A 22,807-nucleotide genomic window follows, 5' to 3' on the forward strand; every position below is an offset into this window, starting at 1 on the left:
TAAGAAAATGTGTATTTTCTTTATTAAAATTGCCCAGTTTGTGGTATACTGTTATAGGAATGCAAAATGAACTAAAACAATATGTAACAACAACAATAAATAACAATAATATATATTGATTATTTTGAGAAAGTGCTTATTAAATATCCTGTTAAGTAGTACATCTTCAATTAATGCTATTGATATCTCAATCTGAAAAAGCCTTTAAATCAAGATCTTTTCTATTTCTTATCATATTTTGTGCATTATAATACTTAATACAAAATACTTAATTTTTTTTTTTTGAGACGGAGTCTTGCTGTGTTGCCCAGGCTGGAGTGCAGTGGAGCGATCTCAGCTCACCGCAACCTCTGCCTCCAAGGTTTAAGCAATTCTCTGCCTCGGCCTCCCAAGTAGCTGGGATTATAGGCGCATGCCACCATGCCGGGCTAATTTTTGTATTTTTTAGTAGAGAGGGGGCTTCACCATCTTGGCCAGGCTGGCCTTGAACTCCTGACCTCATGATCCACCCGCCTTGGCATCCCAATGTGCTAGGATTACAGGCGTGAGCCACTGCGCTCAGCCCAAAATACTTAATATTTATGTAATACTCTGCATATGTTTAAAATATATTTAGAGTACAATTAGGAAATCAAGTAAACGCACAATAGGTGTAAACATATATATACTTGAATGATTTAACCTTTATGTGTACATATACATTTATTTACTGCATGTCTAATTCTGATTGCTTTTTAAAATAAACTTATTTTAGAACAGTTTTAAATTTACAGAAAAATTGTGAAGACAGTACAGAGTGTTCCCATATAACCAATACCAATTTTTCTCTATTATTAACATCTTGCATGAGTATGGTATATTTTTAAGTTAGTAAACCAATATTGATTCATTATTATTAACTAAAGTCCATAGTTTGATCAGATTTTTAGTTTTTACTGATTTTTTTTTTCTGTACCAAGATCCTACCAACAATTCATCATTACATTTAGTCATTCTCCTTAGACTCCTGTGGTCTGACAATTTCTCAGATTTTCCATGTTTTTGATGACCTTGACAGTTTTGAGGAGTATTACTTAGGTGTTTTTCAAAATGTTCCTCATTTCAGATTTGTCTGACGTTTTTCTCATGATTATATGGGAATAATGCCTTTTTGGAAGAAATACCATTGAGGTAAATATTTTAATCATATTATATCAAGAAAATATAATATCAACATGACTTTTCACTGTTGATGTTGATCTTGATCACCTGGCTTAGGTAGGGCTTATCAGGTTTCTCCAATGTGGTATTTTTTTTCCCCTGTCCCAGTTGGTCAGGGCAAATAATTATTTTCAGACATTGTTCCCTTTATCTGCTTATAATTTGTTGAGGATTTTTGCATCTGTGTACATGAGAAATACTGATCTGTAGTTTTTCCTTCTAATATACTGTCTTTATCTGACTTTGGCATTAGGGTAATGCTGGCCTCATAGTGAAACAGCCTTTGAAAAAATTATAACTGAGACAAATATGACAGTGAAAGAGATCTGACCTAACTTATTCCATCTTGCTTCTAACCTCCAAGCTATCCTTGTTCATTCCTAGGCATAGGCTAACTTTAGGAGAAAATTTATAGTTTAACTTTGAAATAAAGGCAATAACAGTCCTTTCCCAAAACAAACCCGCTTCTAGCCAGGGGGCTAGACTGCCTTTGCACAACTAAAAAATTAGCCACAAGAGTAGAAATTATGGTTTAGGAGTCGTGCAACTAGAGGCTGCAAGATTCTGAAGCCAAATTACTTCTGGGGATAACATTACTTCTGTAAAACCCAAGATTAGTGCTTGAGATATTTTGCAGACCCTACATTCGATGGATCAGCTGTCACCACTCAGATCAATAAACCGGCTCATTTGGACTTGTGGCCCCCACCCAGGAACTGACCCAAGGCAAGAGGACAGCTTCAACTCCCTATGATTGCATCTCTGATCTGAACAATCGACATTCCCCACTTTCCAACCCCTACCCGCCAAATTATGCTTAAAAACCACAATTCCCAAATGCTGAGGGAGGCTGATTTGAGTAATAATAAAACACTGGTCTCCCTTACGGTAAGCTCTGTGTGAATGAAACTCTTTCTCTGTTGCAGTCCCCTTGTCTTGATAAATCAGCTCTCTCTAGGCAGCGGGCAAGGAGAACCCACTGGGTGGTTACAATAGTGTGACTTAGGGAACGTTCCTTCTGCTTTTATTTTCTGGAACTCATTGTGAAGGATTTTTGTCATTTCTTCCTTTAAAGCTTGGTGGAATTCACCAATGAAAACATTTTAGTCTGGTGCTTTTTTAGAAGGTTCATAATTATTAATTTAATGACTTTAATAAGTATAGAATTATTCAGATAATCTATTTTAAACCCTTGTAAATTTTGGTACTTTGTATATCTGAAGAAATAGGTCCACTTCATCTAATTTATCAAAATTGTGAGCATAGCATTTCTTTATTATTATTATTATTATTATTATTATTATTATTATTATTAGATGGAGTCTCACTCTGTCACCAGGCTGGAGTGCAATGGCTCACTGCAACATCCAACACCCTGGTTCAAGGGATTCTCCTGCCTCAGCCCCGAGTAGCTGGGATTACAGGCACACACCACCATGCCCAGCTAATTTTTCTATTTTTAGTAGAGACGGGGTTTCACCATGTTAGCCAGGATGGTCTCAATCTCCTGACCTCGTTATCAGCCTGCCTCGGCCTCCCAAAGTGCAGGGATTACAGGCGTGACCCACCGTGCCCAGCCCCTTTATTATCTTTTTAATGTCTGTGGCATCAGTAATGTGATGACCCTGTTTTTATTTCTGATATTGGTGATTTATGTCTTCTCTTTTTTTCCTTAGTAAGCTTGGATAGAGCTTATTGGTTTTATTGATTTTTTTCAAAAAACCAGCTTTTGGTTTCATTGATTTCTCTATTGTTTTCTAATTTTTAATGTGAATGATTTCCTCTTCAATTTTTATTACTTCTTTTTTCTGCTTGCTTGAGACTTAAATGGCTGTTCTTTCTGTACTTTTCTAGTGTAAGATTCAATTGCTGATTTTATAATTTTGTCTTTTCTAATATATGCATTTAATACTATACATTTCACTGATTTTGCTGCATCTCACAAGTTTTTGATAAATTGTATATATATTTTCACTCAGTTTAAAATATTTTTAGAAGTTATCTTGAGACACTTTGATCCATGTGCTATTTAGACAACTTTTGTTCAATCTCCAAATACTTGAGAATTTTCCACCTATATTTCAGTTATTTATTTCTAATTTAATTTCACTGTGGTCTAAGAAGATACTTTATCTGATTTCTAATTTTTGAAACTGGTCAAAGTGTATTCTGTGGCATAGAATGTGGTGTGTCTTGGTGAGTATGTCATGAGAGCTTAAGAATATTATATATTCTACTGGTAATGGATGGAATATTCTATAAAGGTCAGTTAGATCAAATTGATTGATAATATTTTTCAAGTTGGCTATATCCTTACTGATTTTCTGCCCTATTGATCTATCAATTGCAAAAAGAAGGGTGCAGAAGTCTCCAGCTATAGCAATAGATTTGTCTATTTCTCCCTTCCTTCCATTCTATCAGTTTTGCTTCACATATTTTCATGCTATCTTGTTAAATGCATACATATTTGGAATTGTTGTCTTGGAGAATTCACCACTTTATATATATCATTTTATAATGCCACTTTTTATCCTAGATATTTTGTCCTGCTATTAACTTTTTCTGAATTAAAATAGCTACCACAGCTTTCTTTTGATTAGTGTTGGTATAGCTTCCTTCATCTCTTTACTTTTAACCTATTTGACTCTTGCTATTGAAAGTGAGTATCTTGTAGACAACATAGATATTGTTTTTCTTTTAATCCACTCTGACAATGTGAGGCTTTTAATTGCTATATTTAGATGAGTCACATTTAAATGATTATTGATACATTTGGGCTAATATCTACCATGCTTTCAGGTGTTTTCTGTTTATTCCACTTGTTCTTTGTTTCTTTTTCACCTCTTTTTATGCCTTCTCTGGTTTTATGTGAGCATTTTATATTATTCCATTTTATTATCTCTCAGCATATAAATTATACCTCTTTTTAAAAAATTAGTACTTGTGCTAAAGTTTGCAATACATATTTTAACAAATATGTCTGCCTTCAAATAATACTATAACACTATATGCAAAGCAGGAAACTTACAACAGAGTATTTTCAGTTTCTTTCATCATGTCTTTTATGATATTAGTACCATTTGTTTTATTTAACCATATGCTATAATAATGCATTGTTACTGCTCCTACTTTAATTAAATGAATTAAATGCTAGAAATAAAAAACTACACTGTAACAGAAATGAAGAATGCCTTTGATGGGCTCATAAGTAGACTGGGTGTGGCCAAGGAAAAAAATGAGTAAACTTTAATTAAACTAACTAGTTTAATTAAAAAGAAAAATATTCACGATATGAAAATAAAGACTAATAAAAATATGAAAAATAAAGAATTTCATATTACCTTTATTTATTTCTTCTTCATCCAATGCTCTTCTTTCCTTATGTAGGTCTCAGTTTCTGACCTATATAATTTTCCTTCTCTCCGAAGAACTTTTCACATTTCTTGCATGGCAGGTATGCTGAAAGTGAATTTCATCAATTTTTGATTGTCTGAGAAAGTCTTTATTTCTTCTTTAATTTTAAAAATAATTCACTACAGAATTCTAGAATTTTTTTCTTTCAAAACTCAACATCTCACATTCTATTCTCTTCTTGCTAACATGGTTTCTGATGAGGAAACCACTATAATTCTTATTTTTGTTGACCTATGGGTACATTTTTCCCCATATACCTTATACCAGATTCATTCAAGATTTTCTGTTTGTCTTTGTTTTTCTGCGGTTGGAATGTAATATATCCAGATGTATTTTTTAGGGTTTTTTTTAAAATACTTTTCAGTTTTTTGTATATTTATTTGTTTTATGATATTTATGCCGCTTGGTGTTCTCTGAGCTACCTGGATTTGTGGTTTGATATGTGTCATCAATTTTGAAACATTCCCAGTAACTATTCAGGTATTTCTTCTGCTGTGTTCTCTCTTTTTTCTACTTCTGGTATTGCAGTTATGTGTACGCTACACCTTTTGAAGTTGTCCTACAGTTCTTAGCTATTCTATTCTGGTTTTACCCTCCCCCCTGCCCCTGCCAATCTTTTTTCTCTTTGCATGTCAGTTTGGGAAGTTTCTATTTACATATCTTCAAGTTTACTGATTTTTTTTTTTTCCCTTGGCCACATCCAGTCTACTGATGAGCCCACCAAAGGCATTCTTCCTGTCTGTTACAGTGTAGTTTTTGTTTCTAGCATTTCCTTTTGTTTCTTTCTTAGGGTTTCCATGACTTTCGCTTATACTACCCATCTGTTTTTGTATGTCTACTTTATCCATTTTTGCTCTTATTAAATTATTCAGTTATTTTAAAATCTGTTTGATAATCACAACATCTGTGTCGTATCTGAGTCTGGTTCTGTTAGTTGTCTCTTCAGATGTGTTTTAGTATGCCTTGAAATTTTTTATTGAAAACCAGACACGGTGATAATAGGAACTGAGGTTAAACAGGACTCAGTGTGATGTTTTATGTTAATCTGGCTAGGAGGTGGACTGGCTAGTTCGTTGTAGCTGTATGTGTTAGAGGCTTCAATATCCTCTAGTGTCCTCGTTTTTGCTTCCCCTCTTCACTTTAAACTTCAGTAAGTTCTACTTAGAAAGAGTCTGCATCTTGTAGCTCTTCCAGCTGCAATCCACTGTTATTTTACTGAAGCCACATTGGTATGGTGGTAAGATGTGCAGAGGGGAAGTGTTTTATAAACTTATGATTAACTCAGAGTCTTTTAGTAGGCCCACGTTCCTGGCCTGTTACCTTCCTTAAATGAGTCAGGACGGCAAGAGGGTTTTGGAGCGGGAAAATGTCTTTCTCGCAGCTGGGGTAAGGCTGTTAAGGTATTTTTTTCCCGTAGAGAAGTCCTTTGGTATGGAGAATCAAGTAAGCTCTGGGTATGTTTCACAATGATTACTCTTTCTCTCTCCCTGCCAAAGCCACAAAGGGATCTTTCTTGACTCCTCACCATGAGAACCTGGTAGGAACGGTTCCTAGAGGTAAAACCCATTAAAGTGTGGAGCCTTTTCTAAAACTGTGGCCCAGGGAAGATTTTCACTCTCATGCTAGTCCACAATCAGTGTTACTGGAATTACCATCTATGTGTTCCTATTAGTTTATGTCTCTAGTGGATTTTTCTCCAGATAAGCAGATTTTTGACGTTACTCTAGATCCACCTGTGTCTCCAGATTCAAGGGGGGTAGTGTGCCCTGTGAACTAAGTTCTCTGATGCATCCAAAAAGAAGTTGTTGATTTTCAAGTTTGTTCAGCTTTTTCTTGTTGTAAAGATGGGAGTGGCAACTCCCACACTTTCTAGGTATGGGAGTATTTACACTGCACCACGTTGGTTAAGAAGCCATGGCAGCGCTTCCCACAGTCAGTCAGGCCTGCTGACAATGAAAGCACTTCCTGATCATTTAAAAAAACTTATTTTGTCCATCCTAAGTTCCAATAATTTCTAGCTATAGTTTACTCTTCCATATCCTATTTCTTGGTATACTAGAAAATTATTCATGCACAAATCCAGACCAAACTTTTCAGTGTATCAGAAAACCAAGTTTATTATCAGATAGCTGCTAAAATTAGCCTTGCTAATTTTATGCCTGACATGATGGATTGGCACGAGGTATCCACGTCGCACCAAATTGTCTCCTTTCTCTCTCTTCTGTCTAGATTGACATTTCAGTAGATCTGGACTTCTGTTTCCTGAATAACAGGCTATTTTCCATATGGCCCCAGAAACATGCCCTAAACACAAACTTGCTTAACTTGAACTCTCATAACAGGCCTAGTCTTTCCAATATTATCTTTTTGTGTCCCAAAAGCTTAGTCAGATTTAGCTCCAAAATAGAGGGAACTTTTTCAAATATTGTTAGCCCCCTGACTATGAGCACTGTAACTATTTATACATTTCTGAAACCAGGCTGTTACCAACACTCATCTCATTTAAAGGCTTACATTTCTATGACCAGCGCTTCAGCACTGTGGTATGAATTATTGTTACCTCTTATGGGTGCCACCAAGTTAGTTTTCTTTAACTCCAGACTCAATTTATTTTTCTTTGTTCAGAATCCATCAGTGAAGTTCAGTGAAGGTTTTTTTTTTTTTTTTTGAGTCTCGCTCTCTTGCCTAGGCTGGAGTGCAGTGGCACAATCTCAGCTCACTGCAACCTCCGCCTCCCAGGTTCATGCCATTCTCCTGCCTCAGCCTCCCGAGTAGCTGGGACTACAGGCACCCGCCACCACGCCTGGCTAATTTTTTGTATTTTTTAGCAGAGACGGGGTTTCACCATGTTAGCCAGGATGGTCTCAATCTCCTGACCTCGTGATCTGCCCACCTCGGCCTCCCAAAGTGCTGGGATTATAGACATGAGCCGCGCCTGGCCCATCAGTGAAGTCTTATCATGCATTGTAGCTAAGGCCATTAGGTAAAATTACTATTTGCATCTGTTTCAACAGAGTGGAAAAAAATCAGCACACAGACACATGCACACACAAGCATATATGCCAGGTGTCTATTTTTTATTGGAAAGACAGTGCACTCAGTGTAGTCATTGAAACCATATCAAGCATTCACAAGATAATTATATTTTTATTTCATACATGTTGGAAAAAACAGAAGACTATTTACATATCTCCAAAATTCCTTGAGACTTTTTTATATGCCTAGATACCAAGAGTGTGACTTCATAGTACAAGGAACTAAAAAAAATAATAAATTGAATAGTCTCTCTAAAATAAGAGATTATAAATCTTTCCCCCCATTTTTGAAGGTTTATAAAAGTTGAAATAAAGTCTTTCTATACTTTGTAAGATTCATAGGTATCATGACAACACAATTTAATAGGAGCTGACAAAATACAACTCAGCAGACCTATAAAGGGAAATCTCTCAGACATTGAAATAAAACAATTTTCCACTTATTTTAGAGGACTAAGTTGCTGGGAGCCTTCACAGGTTATTGTGTACCAATTCTTCTCTCTTTTCATTCCACTTTGTACAATATATTGGACAAATTTAGGATTGAATATAGCCATTTATAAAACTGACCATTTTAGCAATGGGATAAAGGGAGATAAAAGGTTTATATTACTCACCTGTCGTCAGTTAAGATCTCCAAAATCCCTTAAATCTTTTCTTAGTTTCAGAGGTAATGTTAAAGTTAATTGATGTTCAACAGAAAAATATTTCTATCTGCTGAGGAAGGAACTCTGAGTTTTAAAACATCTTGATGCAGTTCTAGCAGAAGAAATTTTGATTTTGTGTTAGTGGAACTGGCTTCAGTGAAGATGAGCAGTGTTAATATTTCAGAAACTGGGACCATATGCAACACAGGTCCGTACTAGATAAAGGAGTCTCGATGAATGAATCTCAACTCTTTGGCAAGGGTCTTGTACTAAAAGAAGTAAATTAGCAATAAGGTACTGATCTATAACAATATTGAAGCCTGAGGCCAGGAAATTTTTAAGGCCTTAGGATAGATAAGATAGGTATCGTATAGCCCTGGGGTATAAAGCTGGGCTCTTTGGCAGGAAAACTCACTGCAAACAGGTCTGGAACTAATGATTTGTTTAGGCAGAGCTTGCCTCTTCAGGTGATGGAAAATATCATGGCAGATTATGACAGCAAAACAGCAAGACGAGACCAGATATACATTGGAAGAGGAGGTGGTTGGTGAGCCATGCATCTAAATGTATTTTCCAAATTGTAACACAGATTAATAGAGCCCAAGGACAGCAGTGGAATCACTGGGTGAAAGAGACAGAGAAATAAAGTGTTTGAGGCTATAAAGTTAGCTGGGACTTTGTGGAGAGATAACTGGAGAAGACAGAACTGTAGGCAGAGTGCTAAAAATCTATGTATAAATTTTCTCTTGGGTCATTGGCCAGCTCCTAAGTTCAGCATATGCAGTGTGAGATTCTTTGAGGTCAAGCAGAGAACAGCATCAAGAGGCTAAATAGGTGGTCAGAGATTTTAGAGGTCACACAATGCTGGGAAATCATTGGAGTTTGGGCTCATTTAAAAGGGAAAAATTATCATGAACATACAGACTTGCAGTTGACACACCAGAAGGCCATGAACTAGAGATGATACCTTAATAGAGACAAAAAAAATAGACCCACTCTAACAAAGCTTAAAAATAAGTCTTGATAGAGGCAGGGCACAGTGGCTCACTCCTGTAATCCCAGCACTTTGGGAGGCTGACATAAGAAAATGGCTTGAGACCAGGAGTTCCAGACCACCCTGAGCAACAAAGTGAGACACCCCCCTAAACTCTACAAAAAATAAAAAATAATTTTTAAGAAACTTATCTATTCATAGGATTGTGGCAATCAACCAGTATGATACAATATTCTTAAGAGGAAGATAATATAATTAAGAGTTTCTTTGTTTTATGTATTTTTTGAATCTGTGTATAATGCTGTCTCAGTTGCAAGTACAATTAGGGTAGAATTTTCCCCCTACTTTTCCTGTTGGCATATATTCATGATCCCATAACATAAGTATGGACTGAATCACTTTTTTCAAATGATCATTGGAATATTGCTTGATGGTGACATTTAACACACACAGCTGGGAGGTAATACCCCATGGAATAATTACTAAATCTTACTTTGCTGACTTTTTTTCCTTTTTTACCAGTTGTATCAAATTATCTCTTGAAACAATTGTTGTTGGTTCAGGCTAACATGTCTGTTCCAGTCAGTACTTTGTGATTTTTCAGAACAAAATAATTTATATATCAGTCTGTAATCTGAAATATTCTAAGGTTCAAATATAAGATGATTTCCTCTTCTAAGGATAGTTTTTGATATTGAAAAACTCTTCATATATATGGGTATGTACAGTGAATCTCAAATCCATCTCCTTTTCTCCTTCACTACCACTGTAAATTAAAATCATCTCTCACCTGGACAATGGCCCTCACTGTTTAATTGCATGCCCCATAGCTATTCTTGGCCCTCTGTACATTCTCCACACAAAGTTATTTTTTTAATATGCCAGTCTAATTTTCTTACTTCTTTACGTAAAGCCCATTAGTGCTATTTCTTTACTACCTTTCCAAGAGTTTCTAAAATCCTTGACGGTACCTGACATTTTATTTAAAAATGATTCAACATACAAAGATGCAGGAAAAAGCAGCTGAAAAAGTGCTAAAAGAATCAATTCCAGAGAGGAATCTAGCAGACAAAGAATTCAAAATAACCACAATTAATATGCTAAATATTTATCACCTAGAGTTGTGGTAAGGATGAAGTGAAATCAAATATGCATAAAAGTCTAATACAGAAATGTTTTCTTTCCACTTTGACATTGTGAGAAAAGCACTGCAAACTCTTAGTGACTACTGATTTCTTGATGTTCTGTAGAACGCCAATCACAAAAATAATTATTTCAAATTCATAGATTATGTGATGGTTAATTTTACGTGTCAATTTAACTAAATTAAGGAATATCTAGAAACCTGGTAAAGCATTATTTTGGGGTGTGTCTGTAAGGGTGTTTCAAAGGAGATTGGCATGTGAGTCTGAGTAGACTACACGAGGAAGATTCACCCTCAATATGGGCAGGCACCATTCAATCTGCTGGGAGCCAGGAGAGAATAAAAACAGAGAAAAGGCAAACACATTGATCTATCTCTGAGGCTGGGATATGCTCTTCCTCTCCTGTCCTTGAACAACAACTCCAGTCAGCCTGGGCTTTGGACTCCAGGACTTACACCAGTGACCCCCTGGGTTCTCGGGTCTTTGGCCTTGGACTGAGAGTTACACCATCAGCTTCTCTTGTTCTGAGGCCTTCGGACTTGGACTGGGCCATGCTATTGGCATCCTAGGGTTTCCAGCTAGCAGACAACAGCCTATTGTAGGACTTCTCAGCCTCCATAATTGTGTGAGTTAGTTCCCCTAATAAATATTTTCTCATATATCTATATCTATATCTGTATCTCCTATTGGTTCTGTCTCTCTCAAGAACCCGAACACCAATTAGAATGTGACTAAGACAACGACAGTTTTATTTTACATGAGTTCTACTCCAAGTATGTCCTCCTAAGAATATGCCTTGGTTGCTGTAATTGAATTTCTGTCTTAATTAGCAGTATAATAAGCTATTTAGACTATGTTCTACCAAAGAGACCTAATTTAAATCATAATAGATTATTTTTCATTTAGCCTTGAGACAGTGACCTTTTGTGAACATTTGGTCATTTCTGTATATAATTTGCTGCTATCCACCAGTTATTGATTATACTAGCTGTTGAGGAAACATAAATATTAGACTACTGCATTATAAGGTCATAAGTTGAAAAATCCTTAAGAACTGTAAACCATATAACAGTTCAAACTGGGAAAATGGAATATTACAAGTGGCAAAATTTAGTAAGAATAAAAGAGAACATATGTGCTACAATTTTACAAAGAAAATGTTATATATATGAAATTGCAGTAAATTATCATCATGATGAAAAAGCACTTATATGCACACCTGCACCTGAATCTCTTTAGAAAGTGAACAAAGCAAATTATATGACATTCTGCTTTTAGTATAAAAATATGTTTTGTGAGCAATTTGTTTGAATATATACTTAATATATTGAGAAAATACATGTTCATAATATTCTGGTTTTTAGTGTAGCATATAATCAGTGATAGAGGCAGGAGGCAGAGAAACTCTAGGCAGACAGGAGTGGGTCCCTGGCAAAACCCCACCTTCGAGCTGAAAAGCCTGAAACTCCTGGCCCAAAGTGAGAACTTCCATTCTTGTGTGCCTGCTCTCTCCCAATTAGTTCTTTCTGGATAATGTCTTTTTACCAATCAAATGTTGCCTTTTGCAAAACTACCTACAACCCACCCCGCCCTGCATCCTGTACCTATAAAGACCCCAGACTCAGCCAGTAGAGAGGAGAGGTGGCTGGATGTAAGGGAAAGGCTACTTGAGTTCCAAGATGGCAACTGGACATTGAAGAGAGGTAACTTGACCTCAGGGGAGAGTGACCTGCTCTTCCCATCCCATTTCCAGCTTCCCTGTCTGCTGAGAGCCACTTTCATTGCTCAATAAAATTCTTTGCATTCACCGTGCTTCAATTCATCTGTGTGAGCTCATTCATCTTGGGCACCAGACAAGAATTTGGAACCTACCAACTGTAGGTATCCAAAAAGGCTGTCACACTGGCCCTCTGCCCTTGCTGGTGGAGGGCAGTCACCCCATGTGACGAAGCAAAGGTCCCACTGAGCTGATAACACACACACAGCAGAGCTAAGAGCATTGTTAACACGCACTCTAGGGCTTTGGGGCTACAGACACCCCTACCTGCATGATGCCACAGGGCCTGCATGGAGTTTGCTCATGCTGTCACTAATGTGGCTGGCTGATTCCTGCACTTGCTTGCCTATGTGCTCCTTCCCACGAGGGGTGAAGTGCAGCGGACCTGAGTGACCAGAGTTTGCTCCTGCCCGCCCTGAAGCAGCTGGTTGGTTCCAGCACTCGTTTGCTCACACGCTGCCTCCCAGGAGGGGTTGAGTGGGTGGGCTGAGTAAATGGGGCACCTCTGTTGGGAGTCCTGCAAAGGGGTCCAGAAAATATCTTGCATCATCAGCACACAAAATTATTTACTCTTGAAGCCTTAGTAATAAAACTGTAGGTAATAGAAGCTTGAACATCAGTACAGAAATAATAATTTAATGTTGTATTATTTGAAATGAAAAAAACGCTTGTGCAAACTGCGGAAATAATCATTCTCAAAAACCTTTCCCTGGGCTATATCTCAATATCATTTAAGGGGCAGAAGAAAAATACCACTCGATAACACTTTCCCCTGACTAATGCAGTTCCATAAAAACATTTCATATTTAATCAATAGTCTTTAATTTCTATGCAATATATTTACTAAATTATTCATTTATTCACTCATTTATCTATAAATTTATTCATGTCCCAATTACTCAGTGAACATCTATCTATCTGTCTAGCAGGATTCTAGTAAATGAGAATAAAGCAGAAAGCAAGATATTCAAAGTTACTGTAGTCTTGGAATTGTATTTTAGCAGGGAACCAGAAACGAAGTCATGAAATAGAGAAGGTAATTTCAGATACTAAAATTACACTGAAGTAAAAAAAAAAATGCAGGCTTCTTATAAAAGTGATGACGGAACTGCTTTGGGGTTTTGGGAACAGCATAGGCCTGAAGCCAATAAAAAGCAGGCTACTTAAAGATTTTGGAAAACAGTGTTCCAGGCAGAGAGAGAACTGCAAGTGAAAAGGTATACAAAGGAACTTGCTTTATTATTTGTTCAAGAAGACAAAAGAGCTCCATGTGGCTACAGCTTAGGAAGCAAGCCAAGGAATGAAAAAATAAGAGACTGCAGACCATAATAAGGATTTGGGATTGGATCAGAAGTGCAGTGAGAAGCCACTGGACAATTTTAAGAACAACAACATGATATTATTTGTAAAATGTATGAATTCAAAGTATTATATATACACAAAAGTGCATAAATCACAATTATACAATTTGATAAACTTTTAAATGAAATTTACACCTTAGTAACAAACAGATGAAAAAAGAACATTACCAACATCCAGAAGCCCACCACACCACCAAAAGTAATCATGATTCTCACTTCTATTACCATGGCTTAGTTTTGAATCTTTTTTAACTTTATAAATGGAAAATATCATTTGTGTTTTGCTTCTTTTGCTCAACATTATGTCTATGACATGCATCCATTCTATTGCACGTTCTAGCAGTTTGTTTACAATTTATTTTTCTGTTCTGCTACTGTATTGATTGATGTTTAAATTGCTTCCATATGGGGGATATTACAAATAATGCAGCTGTGAATATTCTCATGCATGTTCACAGCTAACAAACAATGGCATTTATCTTGGGTATATAGCTGAGACAGGTCATAGGTATACAAATGTCCATTTTTAGTAAATACTGTCAAAGAATTTTTCAAAGTGCATTACCAATCTATATTCATCAGCAATGTGCATGAGTTTCAGTCACTCTAAATACTCTCTAGCACATGATATTGTTAAATAAGGTTTTTATTTAACTTCATTCATGCTTCTGGGCATGGTGTGATTTTCTTGATTAAAAAATATTTATTTTATACTTTTATTTTGCATATCTTTTACCATCAAAATATAAGACATTTTCATCACCCCAAGCTTCCCTCAGGTCCCTGTTCAGTTAACCTCTAACCTCTCACAGCCCCAGGCAACCACCAATCTGCTCTTGGTCACAATAGATCACTTTGGCCTCTTCCACAATTTCATATGTGTGGACTCATAGTATAGGGACTCTTTTGTGTCTGCCTTTTTAAAATTCTGCATATTTATTCATGTCATGTGTATCATTAGTATTTTTATTTTTATTACAAAGTAATATCCCTATATATTTGTATACCACCACTGGTATACCAACAATGTCAGCCATTTTTTTAATCCAATCATTTGTTGATGTAAATTAGAGTGGCTTATAGTCTTGGTTATTATGAATAGAGTTACTATGAACATTCATGTGCAAGTCTTTATAAGGACATATTTTCTTTTCTTTCCGCTCCACCTTGAAATTGAATTAGTAGGCTTCATGCTAAGTATATGTTTAATTATATCAGAAAGCGCTGAACAGTTGGGCAAATTTACCCCTCTAAAAGCAATACATGAAAGTTTCACTGTCTTCACATGCTTGTCAACATTCAGAATTGACTGCCATTTCAATTTTAGCTATTCTAATGAATGTGTGGTGTTAATGGTGCCTTTAAAAGGTCAGATGTTTTAACTTTCATGACATTGATTTTTTTCTTCTTAAATTGGTACTTTATACACAGAAATATTTGCTTACCTCTATACTGAAAAGATAGGCTCATGCCTGTAATCCCAACACTTTGGGAGGCCAAGATGGGTGGATCATGATGTCAGGAGTTTGAGACCAGCCTGACCAACATGGTGAAACCTCGTCTCTACTAAAAAATACAAAAAATTAGCCGGGCATGGTGGCATGTGCCTGTAGTCCCAGCTACTCAGGAGGCTGAGGCAGGAGAATTGCTTGAACCCCGGAGGCAGAGGTTGCAGTGAGCCGAGATCACGCCACTGCACTCCAGCCTGGACGACAGAGCGAGACTCCGTCTCAAAAAAAAAAAAAAAAAAAAAGATGTTCTTACATGTTTTCCTCTAGATCTTTATAGTTTTAGCTTTGACCTGTGAGTCTATGATCCATTTTATGTTACATTTACTGTATGAGATTCTGATCAAGGTTCACTTCTTTTCATATGTATATTCCAGAGTATTAGCACCATTTGTTGAAAAGATTATTTTTTCCTGTTGAATTATCTTGGTACTAAAAAAAGCTAATTGAACATATATGTGTGTGAATGTACTTCTGGACATTCTCTTCTGTCTTATTATTTGATATGTCTCTCCCTTACAGCAATATCAGCCTGTGTTAATTACTGATGTTTTATAAAAAGTTTAGAAAACAAGTAGTGTGGCCGGGTGCTGTGGCTCATGCCTGTAATCCTAGCACTTTGGGAGACCGAGGCGGGCGGATTGCCTGAGCTCAGGAGTTTGAAACCAGCCTGGGCAACACGGTGAAACCCTGTCTCTACTAAAAAATACAAAAAAATTAGCCGCGTGTGGTGGCAGGTGCTTATAGTCCCAGCTGTTTGGGAGGCTGAGGCAGGAGAATTGCTTGAACCCAGGAGGCGGAGGTTGCAGTGAGCCGAGATCGCACTACCACACTCCAGCCTGGGCGACAGAAGGAGGCTCCATCTCAAAAAAAAAAAAAAAAAAGAAAAAGAAAAAGAAAAATTGGTAAGTCTAAGTCCTTTAATTTTTCTTTTTCTTTTTTTTAATTTATTATTATTATACTTTAAGTTTTAGGGTACATGTGCACAATGTGCAGGTTATTTACATATGTATACATGTGCCATGCTGGTGTTATAAATGTTTAGAATCAGTTTATTGGTACTTGAGGAAAAACCAGCCTGCTTGGATTTTGACTGGGATAACGTTGAATGTATACATCAATTTTGGAAGAATTGATCTGAACAATATTGAGTCATCCAATTGATAAATGAAGTATGTCAGTTCAATTTTTTAGTTCTTCATCTCTCTCATTATTATTTTCTAGTTATAAGTGCACAGGCCTTTCATATATTTTGTTAAATTTATCCCTAAATAGTTCATGATTTTGATATTCTTGAAAATGGAATTGGGCCATGCATGGTGGCTCACACCTGTAATCCCAACACTTTGGGAAGCCAAGGTGGGTGAATCACTTGAGGTCAGGAGTTTGAGACCAGCCTAGCCAACATGGCGAAACACCATCTCCACTAAAAATACAAAAAATTAGACAGGCATGGTAGTGCACACCTGTAATCCTTTGGGATGCTGAGGCAGGAGAATCGCTTGAACCCAGGAGATGGTGGTTGCAGTGAGCTGAGATTGTGCCACCGCTCTCCAGTCTGGGTGACACAGTGAGACTCTGTCTCCAAAGAAAAAAAAGAAAGAAAATGAAATTGATAGTTAATAGAACTCATGAGAAAGAATATCTTTGACTTTTGCACTTAGTCTTCACTAGCAAGTTCATCATTAGCTGTAGATTTTTTGAAGGTACCCCTTATCACATTAAGTAAATTCTCTATTATTCTTAGTTTGGCTGGGATGTTTTATAATGAATGGGCATTGAATTTTGTCAGATGTTTTTTCTGCATATAAGAAATCATCATTTCATTTAATTATGCCTGCTTTTATTGATATAAAGTTTTTTTCCATTGTATTCTGGTTTTTTTTTTTTCCTTTTAATGTCTATAGGATCTGGAGTTACATCTTTTAAAAAAATTTCCAATATTGATTATTTGTGCCTCTTTTTTTCATGATCAACTTAGATTTTTATAGATTTTATTTTTCTTTAACAAAAACATCTTTTGTTGTCATTAAATTCTCTATTGTTTTGTCTACATCCTTAATTTCAAATTTTATCTGTTATTTCTTTGTTTTTACTTAGTTTGACTTTAGTTTTTTTACTTTAAATTTTTTAAGTTTTTCTTCCTTTGAAAAAGTTTCTTAAGGTGGAAGATCACAGATTATGTGTGTATATGTGTATACATATATCTTCCACCTTAAGAAACTTTTAGACTGATTTAGTTCTGTCTTCACCTGAAACTATATATTATATATGTATATATATACACGCACACATATATAATATGAATCTATATCTTCAGTAGTATCACACAAATCCTCATATGTTGTGCCTCTCATTTTTATTTCAAAAAAATTTTCTCTTATTTATTTTTCTTCCAACAATTCATTATTTAGAAATGAGCTGATTAATTTCTATATATTTGAGGATTTTACAGCTATCTTATTGTTATTAAATTCTAAGCCAATTCTATTTTGGTCAAAGAAGGTACTCTGTATTATGTCAATCCTTTGAAATTTATAGAGACTCTTTATATGGTCCAGCATATGGTCTATTTTGCTGAAAATTCCACATACGTGTGAAAATAATGTGTATTTTGTTGTATTGGATACAGTGTCCTACAAATGTCAATTAGGCAAAGTTTCCTTTCCTTTTCTTTTTTTTTTTGAGGCAGAGTTTCCTTCTTGTTGCCCAGACTGGAGTGCAGTGGTACTATCTTGGCTCACTGCAACCTCCACCTCCCAGGTTCAAGTGATTCTCTTGCCTCAGCCTCCAGATTAGCTGGGATTACAGGCGTGCACCACCACGCCCAGCTAAATTTTTTTGTATTTTAAGTAGAGATGGGGTTTTACCATGTTGGCCAGGCTGGTCTCGAACTCCTGACCTCAAGTGATTCACCTGCCTCAGCCTCCCAAAATACTGGGTTTACAGGTTTGAGACACCGCACCTGGCCTAGGCGAAGTTTTCTATTACCACTTTGCTAGAGATTCAAACATGTTTTCTTACACTTCTTGTAATAATCGTGTGGCATTTGTACTTTATTTTATTAATGTGGTGAATGATATTGATTGATATGCAAATGCTATTCTAATGTTGCATTCCATGACTATACCTAATTTAATGATAATGTAATGGCTTTTAAATATAATGCTGTATTTGATTGTTTTATATCTTATCTAGGACATTTGCCTCTTATTTTCATGAGAGAATAGCCTTTAATTTTTTTTTCTTGTAAAGTTGTTCTCATATATTTTGGTATCTAAGTAATTCTCCCTCCAGAAAACAAGCTGGGATATGGTCTCTCTTTTTCTTTCCTCTGAAAAATGTTTGCATTAGTCTGATTTTAGTTCTACCTTCACCTGAAGCTATATGTGCCTGTAGTTTTTTGTGTGAGAAAGTTTTTCATTATAGATTCCATTTCTATACAAAGTGTTCCTACAAATAAATAAGAGGGAGACAATTCAATTTTTACAAAGTAGGCAATTTTTTTAGCAGAAACTTGACAAAGGATATTCAAATAACCAAAAACTGGTCAAAGTGTCCAACTTCATTATTCATCTGGGAAATGATAATTAAACCCACAATGTAATGAATTACATACCACCGGAATGGCCAAAACAAAAATCACTGAAAATGCCTTAAAGATATGAAGCAACGGCTGGGCGTGGTGGCTCATGCCTGTAATCCCAGCACTTTGGGAGGCTGAGACGAGTGGATCATGAGGTCAGCAGATTGAGACCATCCTGGCTCACACAGTGAAACCCCGTCTCTACTAAAAATACAAAAAAAGTTAGCCGGGCCTGGTGGTGGGTGCCTGTAGTCACAGCTACTCAGGAGGCTGAGGCAGGAGAATGGTGTGAACCCGGGAGGTGGAGCTTGTAGTGAGCAGAGATGGTGCCACTACACTCTAGCCTGGACAACAGAGCGAGACTCTGTCTCAAAAAAAAAAAAAAAGATATGAAGCAACTAGGCGTTCATAGAGTACACATCACCAAAAAGGATACCCTAAATCTTAATTAATACACAGAAAGATACACAACCACATTAGTTATCTGGGAAATTTAAATTAAAACCACAATAAGATACCATTACATACCACATACATATGAAAAGATTTAAAAAAGGCAAACAACAAAAAATATTGTTCAAGATGTGGAACAACGGGAGCACACATATGATCTGTGAGTATAAGTGAAACGATTCCATTGTCTGGGGTAAATAGCCCGGGTTCGTTGTCTCATGCCAAGAAAATTAAGGACAGGGACACACATGAGCAGTGGGTTTAGGAGCAGTAAATTTAATCGTCAGAGAAGAAGAGAGAGAAAGCTTCCTCATGTTGAGAAAGCAGGTTGCCCAAGAGAGGGTTTCCGGGTTTGGGGCAGAACACAATTGATTTTGCAGAGAGGCTTGAGGAGGTGGTGATTGATTTTCACAGCGCCCAGGGGATTGGTTTGACCAGGTGTGCCATTTACATAGCCCAGGAAAAGACTGGCCCTCCCATCCTAATCTTTTATTATGCAAATGTGGCTTCTACCTGGCTGTCACCATGACACCTGCACACATGGCGACAAAGAAAGAGGGGCAGGAATTGCCATACTGGGGGGACCTGGCTTCTAGTAGAGCCACCCGTATTTACATATGCAAGCTTCCAGCTTGCTTGCAGCTTGACTTTTCAGGCTGCTTTCTGTTAGAAAAGGAATGATTTTGGGGGTGCTTTTTATTAAAGGAAAATTCCACCAAGAACTCTTTTACCCTTGCTAACTGCCTAAAATAATTTCTTATTATAAGGACTTCGGAAAACTGGACATTATCAATTATGGTAAAATATATTCATATGTTATGATAATGTACTCCAGTCCAACATATCATATCCAGTTATCCCCATGTGTACAAAGATACATGTGCAAGGTTTAGAACAACTTGTATTACTGTTTAGAACAACTCAAATTTTAATAAATAGAATAGAAGAACAATCTGTAGCATATTTCATATTTATTCAATGGGCAGAAATAAAAATAAATCAGCTATGCTACATGATGAATCCTCTAACATAACTTTGAGTAAAATAAGTTGGTTACAAAAACTATATACTCTTTACGTAAATTATATTTCTTAACAAAACATAAGTGCGTGATAACATATAAAGAAAAACAAATACTAATACCATAAGTACCAGCAATATTCTATCCCCACAATGTAGGGAGAGAGTTGTGTTCCATAAGGAGCTCCTGAGGACAGATATCAATGTTCTATGTATCGACCCGAGCAGTGATAATGTATGTCATTTGCTTTATAATATTGATTAAACTGCTATTTTACATTCCTATATATTTTATGGTTTTCTATTTTATAATAAAATGTTAAGCATTCACAAAGTAATATTTTCAGCTACATAAAGTATTTTCATACTCAAATAAATCTCAAGTGTTTTTATTATTTTAAAAAATTTGTCCCATCTTTCAAACGCTACATCACCTCAATGCTAGGCTTTCTGCTTGAACATCCTGTCTCTAATTAGTGAGTTTACAGAAATGTAAAGTTATTTTCCTTTGCCTGTTCATGGTTTTCTTTATTCCTTTTGGTGAAGGTCATGCTGGTAGACCTACTACAGACAGTGGAGCCAACACATCAGAGGTGGGAGCACAGCAACCTTTGCTTCTCAGATTAATTAGCCCACTCTTCATTGGAGGCATTAGGAATTAACTTCTGAGCTGGATATAGTGTTCCCCCAGCCTCGGAAATTGAGACAACTGATCACCTTTTGTATTCTCTGGCAGCTTCTCTATAGTTAAAAATTCATTATACGCTACTAAATGTACCTAGCTACACACACACACACACACACTCACACAAACATACATACACACCAACACACATACTTATGAAAGGGAGGGTGGACAGGTCCCATTCCTTCTTGAAGGGGTCATCTTGTCTCAGAAAATTGTGGAATCAAAGGTCTTACCCGTGCACATGAGCTTCTCCAAGCCAATTCTAGTCTAGCTATATTTATTCTCTCATGCAGAAATTTTAGCAGGAAAATTGACCTTATGTAATCTTCCCTTTACTACCTTACAAACCATTTCATCCACTGCTTGGAAGGTAAGGTAGTTAATTAGAATTTGAAAGAGAAATGTGACAAAGTGCTTAAATCCCCATCTCCTTGTAATACTGATTTTTTCTTTTCTTTTTTTTTTTTTTTTTTTGAGACAGAGAATCACTCTGCCGCCGGGGCTGGAGTGCAGTGGTGTGATCTCGGCTCACTGCAACCTCTGCCTCCTGGGTTCAAGCGATTCACCTGCCTCAGCCTCCTGAGTAGCTGGGATTATAGGCACGCACTACCATGCCTGGTTAATTTTTTGTATTTTTTTTTTTTTTTAGCAGAGATGGAGGTTTCACTGTGTTAGCCAGGAAGGTCTTGATCTCCTGAGCTCGTGATCTGCCTGCCTTGGCCTCCCAAAGTGCTGGCATTACAGGCGTGAGCCACCATGCCCAGCCGGTTTTTCTATTCTATATCTATAGTCAAGATCATTTTTCTAAGTTCCTGAACAAAGAATTGCGTATCAACAGAGAATGTCTATTTAACATATCTCCCCTATTGACAGCTCAAAATTAACAAGAATAAGATTATGAATTTACTTTAATTAGGCTTTTATCCCCATCATCCCACTTAAGGTCAATTCATCCTAGTTTAGAAGGGACTCAATGTGGCAAGCAGAGCTCTTTATTTTGCTATCGCTTCATTTAGTGTCTACCATTTCATTAAATTGTACCAAGGTTTATTCAATTTTGTAGGCCAAAGAGCTAGAAATTGTCTTTGCTTTTTGTGGTATGCAAAATTCAATTCAATCCATTAGTCCTTCCCATTCTACTTTCAAAATCTCTTAGCTTAGCCTGCCATAGAAAACAGACTGGTTGGCTCAAACAACATAAATGTGTTTTCTCACAATTCTGGAAGTTAGAAGTTCAAGATCAAGGTGCCAACGCAGATAGTTTCTTGTGAAGGCTCTCTTCCTTCCTTATAGATGGCTGCCTTCTTGCTCTGTACTTATATGACAGAGAGCTCTCTAGTGTCTCTTCTTTTTTTATTTGTATAAATTGAAGGAATACAAATGCAATATGTTTGATGGAACTATTGCGTAGTGGTGAAGTCTATGTTTTTAATGTACCCATCAACCAAATAATGTATATTAGATCCCTTAAGTAACTTCTCATCATCCACCTCATTCCCTTCCCCTCCACCCTTCTGAGCCTCCATTGTCTACCATTCCACACTCTATGCAAATGTGTTCACATTGTTTTGCTCCTGTTTATAATGAGAACGTGCACTATTTGTCTTTCTGTTTCTGAGTTGTTTCACTTAAGATAACAACCTCCAATTCCATCTATGTTACTGCAAAAGACATTATTTCATTCTTTTGTATGGCCAAGTAGTATTCCATTGTGTATATATGCCATATTTTATTTATCCAATCATTTATTGATGGACACTTAGATTGATTCTATATATTTGCTGTTGTGAATAGTGTTGCAATAAGCATATAAGTTCAGGTATCTTTTTTATGTGATTTTCCTTTGGCTAGACACCCAGTAGTAGGATTGCTGGATCAAATGGTAGTTCTGTTTTTAGTTCTTTGAGAAATCACCATACTGTTTTCCATAGAGGTTGTACTAGTCCTCAAAAGCACAAACAACAAAAGCAGACAATGAG

General features: G+C 36.5%; 1 long non-coding RNA gene across 1 annotated transcript in view; it reads right to left on the reverse strand.

The window, feature by feature from the left end:
• Positions 1–4,541: 4,541 nt before the first annotated feature.
• LOC112207083 (uncharacterized) overlaps positions 4,542–22,807 on the reverse strand; it is a 355,512-nt gene continuing 337,246 nt past the window's right edge. Inside the window, exon 13 of the long non-coding RNA XR_010154849.1 lies at positions 4,542–4,659. This is a non-coding gene — a long non-coding RNA (uncharacterized LOC112207083). The remainder of the gene's footprint in view (positions 4,660–22,807) is intronic.

The sequence above is a fragment of the Pan troglodytes genome, chromosome X, assembly GCF_028858775.2.
Source record: "Pan troglodytes isolate AG18354 chromosome X, NHGRI_mPanTro3-v2.0_pri, whole genome shotgun sequence".
Taxonomy (NCBI): Eukaryota; Metazoa; Chordata; class Mammalia; order Primates; family Hominidae; genus Pan; species Pan troglodytes.